General features: G+C 36.8%; 1 pseudogene; it reads left to right on the forward strand.

Annotated features, from left to right (window-relative positions):
• Nucleotides 1–14,129, forward strand: part of LOC128684064 (glutaminyl-peptide cyclotransferase-like) — a 71,507-nt pseudogene extending 57,378 nt beyond the window's left edge.
• Nucleotides 14,130–19,285: the final 5,156 nt, after the last annotated feature.

Consider the following 19,285-nt stretch of genomic DNA (forward strand, 5'->3'; position numbering starts at 1 on the left):
GGAAGAGTTCTCTTTGGAGCTTATTTTCCGCCACAAGTCTCTGTAACATTCTCCAGTCAACAATACAGCCTTCAGCCAGTGAAATTAAACACTTGTGCAGTGTAAAATTACTTTATGGAGGAAACGTTTCGTCACGAATGTTTCTTCGGTCATTGTTCATTCGTGGAGAAACTTTTCCTCAAACAACATTATTGAAACACTGCCTGTGTGTCTTGTTTTAAACTGCCGTCATAATACCATCTGTAACCTACCCTACAACCAGCTCTCGGTGCAATACACAGTGATGTACCTTGTTACTTACCCAACATTTATGCAAACTATTTATGACGTTAACTGAGGAAAATCATGGCCTCTTACCTCTGAAATAAGCTTCAATTAATTCTTTCATCTGTATCGTACTCTGCGCCGTCTGCTATAATTAGTGTCGCTAACATACACTTAATATATCCTCGGTCGACTCCAGGGAGAGAGAGAGAGAGAGAGAGAGAGAGAGAGAGCGAGAGAGAGGCAGCGTTCCTGTGGGCTTTAGCCTCTGTTATATTCTTGCTTAATTGTTGGGAAAATTTAAGCATTTCTTAGCTAGACTAGCTTATTTTTTTATTAAGCTAGCACATTTGTTGATTACAATAGCGCATTTCTTACCTAAACTAGCGCATTTCAAGTCTAAACTACCTCTTGAGGGGATGTGTACAACTGACCTCACGTTAGTGTCTGTCAAGTGTGAGAGGCAAACAGTATTCCATCGAAAGACACTCTTGGCACCATCGCGCGATACTGTCCGTCAACTATGCGATAACTAATCTGACGGTGCGGTAATGCCATAGGAGTGTGTGATAAGTTGCAACTAACCCTTCTATATGAACCGGGTGATAGCACGTTGGGGGCTCTGTCGAATTGCTGCTCGGGATTGATTTACATTTTTGTATGATCCAAAATGTATTTGCGGATGAGCTTAACTGATGACGCTGTGGGAGAAATAATATATATATAATATATATATATATATATATATATATATATATATATATATATATATATATATATATATATATATATATATATATATATATATATATATAGATACATGCAATAAGATCACAGTAAACAGGTGATTTCAAAATATGCAAGACAACCACTGTGGAAGAATAGAGAAATTCCAAGCGCTATATATATATATATATATATATATATATATATATATATATATATATATATATATATATATATATATATATATATATATATATATATATATATATTTATATATAAGCGCTTGGAATTTCTCTATTCTTCCACAGTGGTTGTCTTGCATGTTTTGAAATCACCTGTTTACTGTGATCTTATTGCATGTATATATATATATATATATATATATATATATATATATATATATATATATATATATATATATATATATATATATATATATATATATATATATATGCAAAACAACCACCGAGAAAGAGTAGTGAAATTCCAAGAACTTTCGTGACTACTCACATTGTCAAGGAACTATGAAAGTAATACATCAAAGGAAGGCAATTAAAGGGCTTAGACCACACCTCACAGTCAACCCCCACAACAAAGAAACACCTGACGCGCGACAATACCGGACTCATAAGAAAAGAGGAACACTGCAGTAGGTCCGCTGGTCCAACTAGACAGGTCCTCACGACAACCCACTAATAAATTATTCTACCCAAGAAATAAGGTTTATTATTTGTCCAATGTATTATTAAACTCTAACCAAATTTTATTAATTATAAAAGAATCTAATTTATACAAACCTAAGGAAATATTCATATTACTTTCAAAACTGATTTTTATGAAACAAGATTCAATTATATTTCTGTCAACCATGGACTTGCTTGATACAACTTTCTCAACTTTTTGAAAATCAATTGGATGGTTAAAATCTCTCACGTGAATAAATAGAGCATTGGAATCTTGTCCAGTTCTAATGCTATATTTATGTTGTTTTAATCTAAGTTCGAGATTTTTACCAGTTTGACCGTAATAAACTTTATCAAAAGTTTTTTACTGTATCAAGATTTTTAAATACAACTTTAATATTAAAAGTCTTAAGAAGAGAAGGCATATCAACCAAGTTTTCATGGTAAGGGAGAACCAACATATTTTTAGTTGAATAAGGTTGGTTGTCCCTTTTTTGGTTGTAAAAAGTATTTCTAGCAATTTTAAATGATTTATCAATTACATTTCTTGGGTATTTCAGATCACTGGCTGTTTCATAAATTTTGGATATTTCTTCATCTATGAACTCAGGACTACAAATACGTAAAGCTCTCAAAAACATTGATGAGAAAACAGACAGTTTGACTCTATCTTGATGTGAAGAATAATAGTGGACACCAAGATGTACTTCCTTCCTGGTTTACCTCTATCTTATTCTTCCTTTCTCCAGATAATATATTATCTCTGGTATATATTCCTCCTAGTGTGTGTTTTCTCTGATATATATCTCTCTGGTATATATTCTCTCTAGTGTGTATTCTCTCTGGTATACATTCTCTCTGGTATATATTCTCTCTGGTACAAATTCTTCAAGTATGTATTCTCTCTGGTATATATTCTCTCTGGTATATATTCTTCTAGTATGTATTCTCTCTGGTATATATCCTCTCTGGTATATATTCTCTCTGGTATATATTCTCTCTGGTATATAACTCTCTGGTATATATTCTCTCTGGTATATATTCTCTCTCTGGTATATATTCTCTCTCTGGTATATATTCTCTCTGGTATATATTCTCTCTGATATACATTTTTCAAGTATGTATTCTCTCTGGTATATATTCTCTTTGGTATATATTCTCTGTGGTATATATTCTTCAAGTATGTAGTCTCTCTGGTATATATTTTTCTAGTATGTATTCTCTCTGGTATATATTCTCTCTGGTATATATCTCTGGTATATATTCTCTCTGGTATATATTCTCTTTAGTATATATTCTTCTAGTATGTGTTCTCTGGTATACATTCTCTCTGCTATATATTCCTCTAGTATATATTCTCTGGTATATATTCTCTCTGCTACATATTCTTCAAGTATGTATTCTCTGGTATATATTCTCTCTGCTATATATTCTTTTAGTATGAATTCTCTGGTATATATTCTCTCTGATATATATTCTTTTAGTATGTATTATCTGGTATATATTCTCTCTGATATATATTCTTCTAGTATGTATTCTTTGGTATATATTCTCTCTAATATATATTCTTCTAGTATGTATTCTCTGGTATATATTCTCTCTGCTATATGTTCTTCTAGTATGTATTCTCTGGTATATATCCTCTATGGTATATATATATCTGGTATATATTCTCTGGTATATATTCTCTCTGCTATATATTCCTCTAGTATGTATTCTCTGGTATATATTCTCTCTGCTACATATTCCTCTAGTATGTATTCTCTGGTATATATTCTCTCTGCTATATATTCTTTTAGTATGTATTCTCTGGTATATATTCTGTCTGATATATATTCTTCTAGTATGTATTCTTTGGTATATATTCTCTCTGGTATATATTCTTCTAGTATGTATTCTCTCTGGTATATATCCTCTCTGGTATATATTCTCTCTGGTATATATTCTCTCTGGTATATAACTCTCTGGTATATATTCTCTCTGGTATATATTCTCTCTCTGGTATATATTCTCTCTCTGGTATATATTCTCTCTGGTATATATTCTCTCTGATATACATTTTTCAAGTATGCATTCTCTCTGGTATATATTCTCTCTGGTATATATTCTCTCTGGTATATATTCTTCTAGTATGTAGTCTCTCTGGTATATATTTTTCTAGTATGTATTCTCTCTGGTACATATTCTCTCTGGTATATATCTCTGGTATATATTCTCTCTGGTATATATTCCCTTTAGTATATATTCTTCTAGTATGTATTCTCTGGCATATATTCTCTCTGCTATATATTCCTCTAGTATGTATTCTCTGTTATATATTCTCTCTGCTATATATTCTTCAAGTATGTATTCTCTGGTATTTATTCTCTATGCTATATATTCCTCTAGTATATATTCTCTGGTATATATTCTCTCTGCTACATATTCTTCAAGTATGTATTCTCTGGTATATATTCTCTCTGCTATATATTCTTTTAGTATGTATTCTCTGGTATATATTCTCTCTGATATATATTCTTCTAGTATATATTCTTTGGTATATATTCTCTCTGATATATATTCTTCTAGTATGTATTCTCTGGTATATATTCTCTCTGCTATATATTCTTCTAGTATGTATTCTCTGGTATATATCCTCTCTGGTATATATATATCTGGTATATATTCTCTGGTATATATTCTCTGGTATATATTCTCTGGTATATATTCTCTCTGCTATATATTCCTCTAGTATGTATTCTCTGGTATATATTCTCTCTGCTACATATTCCTCTAGTATGTATTCTCTGGTATATATTCTCTCTGCTATATATTCTTCTAGTATGTATTCTCTGGTATATATTCTCTCTGATATATATTCTTCTAGTATGTATTCTCTGGTATATATTCTCTCTGATATATATTCTTCTAGTATGTATTCTCTGGTATATATTCTCTCTGCTATATATTCTTCTAGTATGTATTCTCTGGTATATATCCCCTCTGGTATATATCTGTGGTATATATTCTCTCTGGTATATATTCTCTCTGCTATATATTCTCTCTGCTATATATTCTCTCTGGTATATATTCTCTCTGGTATATATTCTCTCTGATATATATTCTTCTAGTATGTATTCTCTGGTATATATTCTCTCTGCTATATATTCTTCTAGTATGTATTCTCTGGTATATATCCTCTCTGGTATATATCTCTCTGGTATATATTCTCTCAGGTATATATTCTCTCTGGTATATATTCTCTCTGGTATATATTCTCTCTGCTACATATTCTTCTAGTATGTATTCTCTGGTATATATTCTCTCTGCTATATATTCTTCTAGTATGTATTCTCTGGTATATATCCTCTCTGGTATATATCTCTCTGGTATATATTCTCTCAGGTATATATTCTCTCTGGTATATATTCTCTCTGGTATATATTCTCTCTGGTATATATTCTCTCTGGTATATATTCTCTCAGGTATATATCCTCTCTGGTATATATTCTCTCTGCTATATATTCTTCTAGTATGTATTCTCTGGTATATATTCTCTCTGCTATATATTCTTCTAGTATGTATTCTCTGGTATATATTCTCTCTGCTATATATTCTTCTAGTATGTATTCTCTGGTATATATCCTCTCTGGTATATATCTCTCTGGTATATATTCTCTCAGGTATATATTCTCTCTGGTATATATTCTCTCTGGTATATATTCTCTCTGGTATATATTCTCTCTGGTATATATTCTCTCAGGTATATATCCTCTCTGGTATATATTCTCTCTGCTATATATTCTTCTAGTATGTATTCTCTGGTATATATTCTCTCTGCTATATATTCTTCTACTATGTATTCTCTGGTATATATCCTCTCTGGTATATATCTCTCTGGTATATATTCTCTCAGGTATATATCCTCTCTGGTATATATTCTCTCTGGTATATATTCTCTCTGGTATATATTCTCTCTGGTATATATTCTCTCTGCTATATATTCTCTCTGGTATATATTCTCTCTGGTATATATTCTCTCTGCTATATATTCTCTCTGGTATATATTCTCTCTGGTATATATTCTCTCTGCTATATATTCTCTCTGGTATATATTCTCTCTGCTATATATTCTCTCTGCTATATATTCTCTCTGGTATATATTCCCTCTGCTATATATTCTCTCTGCTATATATTCTCTCTGGTATATATTCTCTCTGCTATATATTCTCTCTGCTATATATTCTCTCTGGTATATATTCTCTCTGCTATATATTCTCTCTGGTATATATTCTCTCTGGTATATATTCTCTCTGCTATATATTCTCTCTGGTATATATTCTCTCTGGTATATATTCTCTCTGCTATATATTCTCTCTGCTATATATTCTCTCTGGTATATATTCTCTCTGCTATATATTCTCTCTGCTATATATTCTCTCTGCTATATATTCTCTCTGCTATATATTCTCTCTGCTATATATTCTCTCTGCTATATATTCTCTCTGGTATATATTCTCTCTGGTATATATTCTCTCTGGTATATATTCTCTCTGCTATATATTCTCTCTGCTATATATTCTCTCTGGTATATATTTGTGAAAATATTGTATATTTTCCGAAAAGGTAGTGTATTTTTGCATGTAAATTACATACAAAATACATTGTAGTTAATAAAAATTAATTTGAAAATAAAAAACGAACTAGCGACAGGGTTATCGTCGCTTGGGAAGAGACGCCATGTTTTTGAACTGGGCAAGACGAGAGTGAAACGGGAAGAATATCTCGTAGCTCTAGAGGTTATATGTGGTTGAAACCTCTCAAATAGGAGCAGAAATTGTCGGAGTTATAGTCCTACAGAATAGAAACCAACGAATGGGTAGGACTCCGAAATCAGATGGGAAAAGGGATAAGAATTACACCATCCCCCAGATAAGTAATGTCTTTGTATGTTGAAATTCTGGCCAGTAGTTTCTTCATATTTTAGGCAGACAAATTGCATCTTGTAACTACTATGCGTAATCTTGGATGGACAGTTGAAGAAAGTTCGTTTGCCGATAATACTCCACTGGGTCGAAAAGCTTCCACAAATGTCATAGCTACTTTAAACCCAAATGCACCTCGACATTTAATTTTTGGCTTGCCACTATGATTCTAAATTTGACCGTGAGGGCACTTTCATTGGTTCTGCTGTTCCCTGCGCGATGATGCTGAACCTTGCTAAAGTGATGCAAGTCAGCCTTAATAAAAACAGTGAATGTGAAGGCTTACTCAGCCCTGTAACAACTTCAGACAGTATTACCAAGGCTGGCTCCTCCTCAGGAAAATTAATGAACAGAAAAAGAAATAATAACAGACAAACATAAACACTTTATTATATATAAAATATAAAATAAAGTGTTTATGTTTGTCTGTTATTATTTCTTTTTCTGTTCATTAATTTTCCTGAGGAGGAGCCAGCCTTGGTAATACTGTCTGAAGTTGTTACAGGGCTGAGTAAGCCTTCACAAGTGGCGACCTTGCCAGGATTCGACTCTACTGAATCAAGATTCAATTCCATCTCGAATCTACCATTGGAACTTCAACGCCGCATACCACAGACGGTTACCACCAGCCATGAGTAATCATTCTCTATGGTAGGACTGCAGTACAGGTATTTAGAAGATTTGGTGATTGTTATAGTCTCAATTTATTGTAAGTCAAGTCAGGCAGGATATAATATTTAATTCTGCCATCTATTTTTGTGTGAGCTTGAAACACTTTGGAGGATTAGACTCTAGGGACCCGAGATTTTCCAGTGACAATTTGCTTCATTGAGCTCTTTATTATATCAAGGGAACTGTCATAGGACACTCTTGACTTGTTGGTGAGAAGATTGGATGGTCAAGTGACCCCATTCTACTTACTGTTTGCTCGGAGCCGGCACAGAACCCTTCGTTTTAATTAATACATATTGTTTAATTGAAGCAGGGATCGAGCCCTATGGTTTATTTACAGTTTGAGCGGAGCAGGAATTGAACCCTCCGTTTTCTTTAATACCCGTTTCATTTCCCCTGATAGTTTAAGTTATTCTTGCAAATATGGAGGAATACCAGTTTTGGATGAATGCTGGAAGTAAGTTAGGAATAACAGGAAAAAATTTAGAATCTTTCATTAGTGCTAAGATCCAGGAAAGACTTGAAAGAGAGAGAATTGAGAGAGAAGAGAGACAGTTAGAAAGAGAAGAGAAAAAGGAGAAAGAGAACCTTGAAAGAGAAGAGAAAAAGGAGAAAGGGAACCTTGAAAGACAGGAGAAAAAGGAGAGAGAGAGAGAATTGAGAGAGAAATCCAAGAAAGACAGTTAGAAAGAGAGAGAGAAGAGCTAGAGTACGTGAGGAACAGGCTAAAATAAGAGAACTTGAGGAAAGAGCAATGGATAGAGAAGTTGAGGAAAAAGCTAGAGAACGTGAGGAAAAAGCTAGAGAACTTGAGTTAATAGAGAGAGAAAAGGATCGCGAGCTCGAAAAAGCTCGCCTTGAATTAGAGAATAAAAAGTTAACTCTTACACAACAACAATTAGAGGAAGGAGTAATTGAACATCATGCAGTTAGTGCACATATTCCAACACCTAATTTACCTCCCTTCACAGAGGGGGAAGACATAACTTCATACATTATCAGGTTTGAAAATACCGCTACCCTCTGTGAATGGCCTGCTGACACCTGGGCTACCAGGTTAGGAATGTTATTTTCTGGTACAGCCTTGAATATCTATGCAACTTTGTCTCAGGATATCATATGTAATTATAACCTACTGAAGAAGGCAATCCTTAAAGCATATCAAAAAACCACTAATTCTTACAGAAAAGATTTCAGGTATGCCACCTTACAGCCTGGCCAGAACTTTCAGCAGTTACAGGTAACACTCTTTCGTTTGTTCGACTTTTGGATAGAGAGTTCAGGAATTGATCACAGTTATGAATCTCTTAGAGACTTCATGGTTGCTGACCAGTTCCTCACAGTTCTTCCTCACCAGATACGAACATTCATCAGAGAACGTAACCTGATTAAAGCTGAGGAAGTTGCTGAGGCTGCTGACCTGTATGCTGAGGCTCACAATTCCTATAAAGACCTAAAGGGATCGAACCCTAAGGGCAAGGGTTCATCAGACCTTAAGAAATCAAAGCCTCTAGTGGAAAGTAAAATGACTTCTTTTATTCCTGTTTGTCATTTGTGTGGTGTTAAGGGACATAAACGTCCAGATTGTCCTTCTAAGAAGGTCCAAAAAGTTGGAAGATGTTTTAAAGACTGTAATGACCAAGCACCCTTCTGTTCAGGAACAGTTAATGGACTTAATGTATCTACCATTTTACGAGACACTGGATGCACATGTATAGTCATTTCTGATAAGCTGTTCTCTAACCTTAAAGAAACTCATTCCTCTGCTATACTTTCAGACTACTTAGGCCGTACGGACACTTTTCCTACCATCCGTTGTTACATTAGGTCTAAATGGTTCACAGGTTGGTCTGAAGCCGTACTAGCTCCCATCACTTCTTGCTCCGTACTAATAGGTAATGTAAAAGGTGCCATTCTTCCTTCCGAGGTTGACCTTTCATCACCAAAGATGGACATAGGTGTTTCAGATCCTCTTCCTGTAGAGTCAGAGAAGCCCCTCGAAAGTTCAGATGAGATAATGTCTCGTGAGATTCATGTGGGATTAAAAACCAGTGATGATACTCTCGAAAGCGAGGTAGTAGGATCACCGGTTCACTTGTTAGATGAAAGTGAAGATATCACCTCCGATACCATAAATGTCTTGACTAGGGCTCAGACCAAAGCCCAGGCTTCACCTACTGTCCATCCTTTGATTTTCCCTGACTTTAAGCCTTTAGATATATCGAAGGACTCCTTTGTCAATTTACAACGTAATTGCCCTTCTCTTCAGAATTGCCATAATGCCGCTAAACAAAATCAAGTTATCCAAAGGAAAAACTTTTCATATAAATTTGAATATATAAAAGGTATCTTGTACAAGTCAGTATTCAAATTAAATTCAGATGAGATAGACTATTCCATCTTAGTTGTTCCAAGTCAATGCAGAGAGACTGTTCTTAAAATGGCTCATGACCTGCCAGTGGCCGGACATTTCTCGCATCGTAAAACCTTAAAGAAAATTAGGGAAACCTATTTTTGGCCAAAAATGTCCTCAGATGTCACTACCTATTGTAGATCGTGTAAAGTTTGCCAACTGTCATCCTCCCGAGGTACCAGGCGAGTACCTATGGTCAAAATGCCAGTCTTTACGGTACCTTTTGAAAGAGTAGCTATTGACATCGTTGGTCCTTTATCTCCACTTTCATCTGGGGGACATAGATATATATTAACATTAGTTGATTATGCTTCGAGCTTCCCTGAAGCCGTTCCCTTAAAAACCATAACTACTACAGAGGTGGCTGAAGCCCTTTTGTCCATCTTCTCCAGAGTGGGCATCCCTAGAGAAATTTTGTCTGACCGTGGGACACAATTCACATCCGACTTAATGCAACATCTATACCAACTTCTGGGAGTGAAGCCTCTCTTCACCACACCCTATCATCCCAGCTGTAATGGGAGGATTGAGCGCCAGCATTCGATTCTCAAGTCCATTTTAAGGAAACTTTGCTCCCTTAAACCTAAGGAGTGGCATCGTTACCTACCCTGTGCTTTGTTTGCCATGAGGGAAGTTCCCAGTGACTCTTTGGGGTTTTCACCTTTTGAACTTCTCTATGGTAGACAGGCCAGAGGCCCATTGTCCATCCTTCATGACTTATGGACTAATGAGGAGGTAAATGCTGAGGTTCAGTCTTCTTACCAGTTTCTCCTTGACCTTAGATCCAAACCTGAGGAGACCTCTGACATAGTTTCGAAAAACCTAAGCTTGTCAATGGACCAGTACAAAACCTATTTTGATTTCAAAAGTCAGAGGAGAAGTTTTAAAGTAGGGGATGAAGTTCTTGTACTTTTGTCGATCAAGTCAAATAAATTATTAGTAGCATGGAAAGGTCCATATAAAGTATTAAAAATTTGTGGGAAAGTTGACTACCTCATAGAAGTCAAGGGGAAACCTAAGCTTTATCATATCAACATCCTTAAGAAATATTACCGAAGAAATTCGGTCAACTGCCTTAATAACTTTGACTTAGTTTTTCCACACGAACTTGATAAGACAACTGAAGAATGTAAGGTGTGTGTAATTGACACCTCTAACTTAGACTATGATGTAGAACTACATGACATGGTGACTCTTGACCACTCGGACGCAACCAACATTAATATTAATGAATCTTTGGATGACCATAAGAGACATGAACTACTTCAATGTGTGAGTAACTTTTCAGACGTCTTTACTGATATTCCAGGTGTTACCTCCACGGTAGTCCACAAGATTGACTAAGTGACAGACAGTCCTATCAAACGAAAATTATACCCAGTTCCAGTTCACCTTAGGGATGCATTTGACCGAGAGGTAGACAAATTATTAAAACTAAAGATCATTGAACCTTCAGTATCTTCATATTGTTCACCAGTAGTCATGGTTAAGAAGGAGGATAATTCATATAGACTTGCTATTGACTTCAGAGGCGTTAATGCTATAACTCGGTGGGATGCTGAGCCTATGCCCTTAATAGATAGCGATCTACACAAATTTTATGACTCTTCCTTCTATTCAGAGATTGATATTGCGCAGGCATATCATCAAGTAATGTTAGATCCTTCTTCTAAGCAGTACACCTCTTTTCCTACACACCAAGGACTGATGCAATATAGAACTATGCCCTTCGGTTTGGTAACTGCCTGTGCTACCTACGTGAGACTGATGAGAAAGGTCTTGGGTAATATGCCAAATGTTTCAGTTTATTTTGATAACATTTGCGTAATGACATCCACGTGGGGCGAACATATCCAAACATTAACATCAGTTTTGCGTAGGTTACGCTCACATGGCCTCACTGCCAAGCCGAAGAAATGCTTCCTTGGGTATAACAAGATTAGATATCTTGGACTGATACTTTCTAATAACTCTCTGCAGCCTCTCCCCAGTAAGATCAAAGCTTTATTAGAATTTAAATTCCCCAAAACCAAGAAGCTCATGCGTAGCTTTCTTGGTTCTGTAAATTTTTATGCACGGTTTATCCCGAACCTTACTGATCTTACAGGCATCTTATCCGACTTCCTTAAAAAGTCTGTGAAGGAACCTCTTGAACTTTCCGACATAGCTCGGGGAAAGTTTAATGAGATTAAAAGTATCTTTTCGAAAGACCCTATACTTAAGATTCCAGATATTAATAAAACATTTTGTTTAAGAACTGATGCCTCCAATACTGGCTTAGGTGCAGTGTTACTACAATACCATGATGGTACTCCCTTCCCTGTATGCTTCCTAAGCCGGAAACTCCTTCCCGCAGAAACGAGATACTCCACCATAGAAAAGGAATGTTTGGCCCTTGTGTGGGGTATCTCCAAACTTAAATTTTATTTGCTGGGAAAAGAATTCAGTTTAGAAACGGACCACAAACCTTTGATATACCTAGAAACTTTTAAGGGAACCAACAGTCGCCTCTTGAGGTGGACATTGGCACTCCAGGCTTTTAAGTTCCATATTGTGTATATCATTGGTTCATCCAATTATTTCTCTGACTGGTTAAGTCGTGACAGTCAGTAGATTTGTTGCCTTATGTGACTTCCACATGTTAGAACTTTTTCCTCGCCTATTCTTCTTATACTCCTTGACTATAAGTCTTGGTATGGGGGAGTGTGAGGGAAAAGTTCAGTAGATAGGAGTAGCGAGGGAGTATATAGTAACAATAGTTTCATTGCCGGCTACTTGTTAAGATAGGGTAAGTCAAGCTCCTGCTATTCCCGCCTTTTTCCCCCTCCCCGAAAGTGATAGTTTCATTGCCGGCTACTTGTTAAGGTAGGGTAAGTCAAGTTCCCGCTATTCCCGCCTTTTTTCCCCCCACCCCGAAAGTGATAGTTTGACTGCCGGCTTCTTGTTAAGGTAGGGTCAGTCTAGCTCCCGCTATCCCTTTCCCTCCTTCTTCCCCCCCCTCCCCCCGAAAGGTGACGTGTGGGGCTCCGGTCCAAACAGTAATCACTAGACTCACAGCTCCCAGCACTACTGTAAGTACATGCCTGCCTTGTATTCTAGTAGATTTATTGGTTAAAAGCTTCACTTTTGACCAATAATAAACTTAGTCCTTTCAGTCTTGCTCTAAGTTGACTGTTGTAATAATCATCACATCTTTTAGGTATTGTACTTATCATGGAGACTGATTTCTTAAGCAGTGGGTAACCTGTCTATCTTTCCAGCTTGGATGACAGAGAGGGTCACCTGCCAATCAATGAGTAGAACTGATGGAGATGGACTAACGTCCTGAGACTTCCCCTTTTTGGATTTAATTACCTGTGCACCTGTATGAAATTGCAGGAGGTTACCCCTCATCATTGCAACAGTAAAGAACCTGCTTTCCTGTCACCGGGATAGAATACTCACGGATGTACTGTGAAGAACGAACCGGTAGGTTGTAACCAACACCTGCGACCCCCCCCCCATCATCAGCAACAGCTACGATTTCAACAACACATTGTCACCAACACCAGACACCCAAGTTTTATATTAGCGTTGAATTCAGTTATCATTTATATTTTTCATTTTTCATTTTTTTTAATGTAGGATTAATATTTCATATTTAAGTGTTTTATATTTTATATTTTATATATAATAAAGTGTTTATGTTTGTCTGTTATTATTCCTTTTTCTGTTCATTAATTTTCCTGAGGAGGAGCCAGCCTTGGTAATACTGTCTGAAGTTTTTACAGGGCTGAGTAAGCCTTCACAGTGAAGCTCAGTCTGATCTGCCATTAGTTTATTTTCTCCGATGAAGAGGAGGCTTTCCCTCAGCGGACAGCAACAGACTCCCTATATGGTGCACGTAATTTAGCCGTAAAGCTAGAAGCTAGACTGTATCCTCCGGGTAACAGTGATGGCACCACTTTTCTACAAAGAATGGACTTGTTTGTTTTGTTAGATCTCTTGGGGACAAAAGATGTCCAGTTTTCTAGTTACTACAGAAATACTGACCGGTGGTATGCCCGTCTAGTTTCTTATGAACGGCGGCTAAGTGATCAGTTATTTCAACGGCAATTTATGTTTAATCAAGGAGGATATTGTGGGGCTGGTATAGCAGATGATCACCTTCCCTTTCTTGAGAGAGATGTTCCAGTGCTGCATTTGATTCCTGTCCCCTACCCTTCAGTCTGGCACAAGAACTCTGACAATGAAACAACACTTCACTATCCCACTACTGACAACTTAAACAATATTTATACGTGCATTTGTTGCAGATTATCTACATTTGTTGCAGATTATCTACATTTGTTGCAGATTATCTACATTTGTTGCAGATTATCTACATTTGACCGTCTTGGGATTCGCCCAGAACACTTCTATGCATGATGACCTATAAAATATTTGTTCGGTACTTAAATATTCCATAATATATCTCTGGTATATATTCTCTCTGGTATATATTCTCTCTAATATATATTCTCTCTACTATATATTCTTCTAGTATGTATTCTCTGGTATATATTCTCTCTGGTATATATCTCTCTCTGGTATATATCTCTCTGGTATATATCTCTCTGGTATATATTCTCTCTACTATATATTCTCTCTACTATATATTCTTCTAGTATGTATTCTCTGGTATATATTCTCTCTGGTATATATCTCTCTGGTATATATTCTCTCTAGTATATATTCTCTCTGGTATATATCTCTCTGGTATATATTCTCTCTGGTATATATTCTCTCTACTTTATATTCTTCTAGTATGTATTCTCTGGTATATATTCTCTCTGGTATATATTCTCTCTACTATATATTCTTCTAGTATGTATTCTCTGGTATATATTATCTCTGGTATATACACCATCAATTTCCCCGCCTTGCTTTCAGTTATAACCACAAACTCCATAGACTCTACAGTCTTTCTCAATTAATTAATCTCTCAAAAATTATTTCTCATTCTCAGTAAAATTCCTTAATCAAGACATCTCTCATTAACTCTCCTATCCGGATTTTCATTAGTGACCAGATTTTTCTTAGAGTGCCATGATTTTTTCCTATAGTGCCCTGATTTTTTCAGTGCATTGATTTTTTTAGATTTCACTGATTTTAGGCTGCCCTGATCTTTTTAGAGTGCCCTGAATTTTTTTTAGAGCTCCCTGAATTTGTAGAGTGCCTTGACTATTTTAGAGTGCCCTGATTTTGTAGAGTGCCTGACTATTTTAGAGTGCCCTGATTTTGTAGAGTGCCTGACTATTTTAGAGTACCCTGATTTTGTAGAGTGCCTTGACTATTTTAGAGTGCCCTGATTTTGTAGAGTGCCTTGACTATTTTAGAGTGCCCTGATTTTGTAGAGTGCCTGACTATTTTAGAGTGCCCTGGTTTTGTAGAGTGCCTTGACTATTTTAAAGTGCCCTGATTTTGTAGAGTGCCTTGACTATTTTAGAGTGCCCTGATTTTGTAGAGTGCCTTGACTATTTTAGAGTGCCCTGATTTTGTAGAGTGCCTTGACTATTTTAGAGTGCCCTGATTTTGTAGAGTGCCTTGACTATTTTAGAGTGCCCTGATTTTGTAGAGTGCCTGACTATTTTAGAGTGCCCTGATTTTGTAGAGTGCCTGACTATTTTAGAGTGCCCTGATTTTGTAGAGTGCCTTGACTATTTTAAAGTGCCCTGATTTTGTAGAGTGCCTTGACTATTTTAAAGTGCCCTGATTTTGTAGAGTGCCTTGACTATTTTAGAGTGCCCTGATTTTGTAGAGTGCCTTGACTATTTTAGAGTGCCCTGATTTCCATATAAGCACTCTACAGTATGAGCCTTAAAGTAAGACAAGAGTAAGTAACATACGACAAAACCCTTTTAAAAGAGAAAATAAAATTAAATTATCGCGTCTCAGACACAAATAATCAATGAATTATCAAACATTCTTTAAAATTATATGCCCTGAAAATGATTTGATTTTGCCCTAAAACAAAAAATTCATTTTGATGATCAGAGGGAGACTGCCACCCCACCCGGTCCCCCCCATCTCCTATTCCTATTTATTGCCATTATTTCTTCATCATTCCACCTATCATTCCTCTTCTCATCTGCACCCACTCTCCTATGCTCTTGTATGGGGGGAAGGGCTCACACTTTTGCACTGCATTCTTATATCTACCTCCGAAGCCTCTTCAACCTCCTCCTCCTCCTCCTTCTTATTACCTCTATTCACTCTTTGTCCTACCTTCGTACTGAAACTTGCTTGCTGTCTCCCTTATTTTATTCACTTTCACTTCTCTGTTACTACGCCACTTTCTGTACTCCATCCGCCATTTACTCTTAATGGATCTTTTTCCTTTCTCTTCTTCTTCCTTTTCTTCTTCTTCTTCTTCTTCTTCTTCTTCTTCTTCTTCTTCTTCTTCTTCTTCTTCTTCTTCTTCTTATTATTATTATTATTATTATTATTACCATTAGTTATTATTATTAAGTGGAAGTGCTTAATTAATACGTAAGTGCCATATAGCCACTGTGGAATGGGAGGTAGGTGTAGCTCCGGTTCCTTAGATCAAGAGCCCAACGGAGGCATCAAGGCCCCTCGGGGAGGGGGAAAAGCAGGGGGTATCAAACACACCGGAGTGAGAGAAACTAGTGGAGTGGGACAGGCTAGTGATGCAAAATACTGAAACTCACTTCAGTTCATGTAGGACGATAACCGCTGATCTTATGCACTGGGGGGGGGGGAGAAGAAAGAAAAAAGAGAGACGAGAACTGGATTCTCAAGGAACATCCACCCACACTAGCGAGTCTTGTCGGTGAACATGGGAGTGCTTCGAGAAACTAAATAATATGATCAACCAGCATTTGCAACTGGGAATATGTATATAAAAAAAAGAACAAGATTGAGAGCAAAGTTCGCCAGCTGCTGGCGTGTGCGTGTGCGTGTGCGTGTGCGTGTGTGTGTGAGAGAGAGAGAGAGATAGAGAGAGAGATTTTTATTCGAAGGAGCAACCCATTCGCTCGATGTAGATCTTTATCAAGTGGTTAGTTCATATGGGCCAGCCTAGTCTTAGCCTAGCAGCCGTCTTCAGATCCTATTTTCTCCACAGACGCGTTTGACTTGACTCCTGTCTGTACTCTGCTACTCTCCTACTTGTTTGCTAATCCTCTTCTAACAAACCCTTACAATCTTCCGTTTGAGGAACCAAAATTAGACTTAACATTCTCTTGTGTCGCCAAGACGTAAACTATGTCGTGTTCCTGGAGGCCTAGGTGAGAGGGAACCTACAGTAACTCATCTTTAATAAGTCAGAGCGCGTTAATTGTTTGCCTGAGTTGCATTTGCAACACTTCGTAACATCTAGGTGACTGAGAAATAAATAAACCTCTCAAGGAAAAGCTGTGGTTCACAGATGTCTCCAGCTTCACCAAATACCCTTTACTCATGTTTATAAATAAAGAATATACTACTACTAGTAGTACTACAGCTATCAGTTCATCTGCTACTATTACTACTACTACTACTACTCAGGAGATTTATTCAGGGAACCGTTTCACCACCGGGGGAGACAGAATAAAAGAGATATTTCAACGACAGAAAAAAAGCGAGAGATAGAGAGTGTGGTAACCTTCCACCAGCTGCTACTGCAACATCCCTGATTTCTTCATTCATGCCCGGCCATTCAGAGTTGAATGAGAATACTGTGTCAGGTATGCAGATCCAGTGTCGACACACCTCCTTCTCATTACAAGCACAGACACAGGCCCCCTCAAGAGAGCAGGTGGGTGATAACTAGACTAAATAGCCTTGGCTGTTGAGCGCATCATCTCTCCTGCAACACGTGCAATATACGCAGGATAATTTCAAATGAAGATCACTGAACCTCTGCTCAACACCCAGGGGAGAGACAGAGACAGAGAGAGCAGACAACGGTCACCTGCTATTGACTAGACTAGACAGTTCCTGTCATTCCTATATGCGCTAGACCAGGAGTGGCCAACTTTTTGTATTCATGCGCCACTTGTTTCACATCAGATGCGCCTTACGACACTTGTGCGCCATTCAGCTCTTTAAAAATATGTTAATATGGACATATTTAGCATTTTTACATAAAATGATTTAATATATAGACAAAATAAACATTACTTGTTTCAAAGAGAGTTCTGAGTCTGCTTTGATTTCGCCAAACTTACAGTGTTAGGAGTTAAATTAGTTACCAAGAGCAGCAGAGAATTCTTCAAATTTTAATTAGTCAATCATGGCCTCAGTTGTTTTTTTAATAAATTTTATGGATGAAAATGCTTATTCACACCTGTATGTTGTTCCAAAAACGACAGATTTAACTCTGGGCAAATTTTCTTAATTCTTTAAAATGTTAACAGGGTGATGATCGACAAAAAATAATTATGTTAGAAATATTTCGTACTGAGGGACGCTTATCAGATTTCAATTTCAATAATGATTGTTTTCGAATCAATGTTTCATTTGTATGTTACTAGGTAGGCACCTTAAGGATTTTTCGTTCGCTAAGTGAAAACGAATTTATAAATGTGAGTCTTCTTTATCAAAATCGCTAAAACGACTTTCAAGTGACCTGCAATAATCTGATTTTTTTCAATATATTCTGTAAAATTGCCATTATCTTAGCATATTCACTCGGTTCTATTTAATGTGGAAATTGGCTCAAATCCTCATTCTCCGAGAGGTAAACAGCTTTAGGTAACTGAAATACCTGGTAACAGCAACTAAAAATGACAACTCAAATAGCCATTTATCACATATAAGGAGAGTCTCAGGCAGTTTATTCTTCTCTTCTAGATCATTATGAACACTATTTTTCGATATCCAAAATCTACTGAGAACCTGTCCTATTTCAGCCTTATGTTTTTATAGTGTCTATAAAGCTCATGTCTTCTGTTATCTGAGAGAATTTTCACAAACAATGCACAACAGTTTTCCTGATGGACCCGTAATAAATAAAAACTCATTTTCCCATTGTTCATTAAACGGTTAATATCACTTTCTGTTTTTTCTTTGCTCATTTTCTTTTGCATTATGATAGATAACTAACTGTAAAAACAAGTTTCGAAAAGTATAAAACTTCAGTTGTTTATAAAGAGTAAAGCACAACTTGACCGCATAAGTGAATTGTAAACTCACTGGTAAGAACTTGTGACACACTGAACCTTGCTGGTGCCTGGCGCCTCAAGATCAAACAATTATCAAACGTGAATATTTATGGAATGACTCCTGTACGAAAGTTCCTCCCAGTGAGGAGCAGGGGCGCGGTGGTGACAATAAGGGAACATTGTATCAACATCCGTGATCCCAGACTATTCAACATCTTACCAGAAGATATCCGAAACACGGCCGGGACAAGTGTAGAAGCCTTCAAGAGGAAACTGGTCAAGTATCTTCACCAGGTGCCAGATCAACCAGGCTGTGATGGATATGTGGGGCAGCGGGCCTTCAGCAGCACCAGACGAGCCTGGCCCATGGCCGGGCTCAGAGAGTAGAGAAACTCTTGAAACTCTACAAAGGTATTGTGCAGTGTTCCTGATAAG

Source organism: Cherax quadricarinatus, chromosome 3, assembly GCF_038502225.1.
Source record: "Cherax quadricarinatus isolate ZL_2023a chromosome 3, ASM3850222v1, whole genome shotgun sequence".
NCBI classification, from domain to species: domain Eukaryota; kingdom Metazoa; phylum Arthropoda; class Malacostraca; order Decapoda; family Parastacidae; genus Cherax; species Cherax quadricarinatus.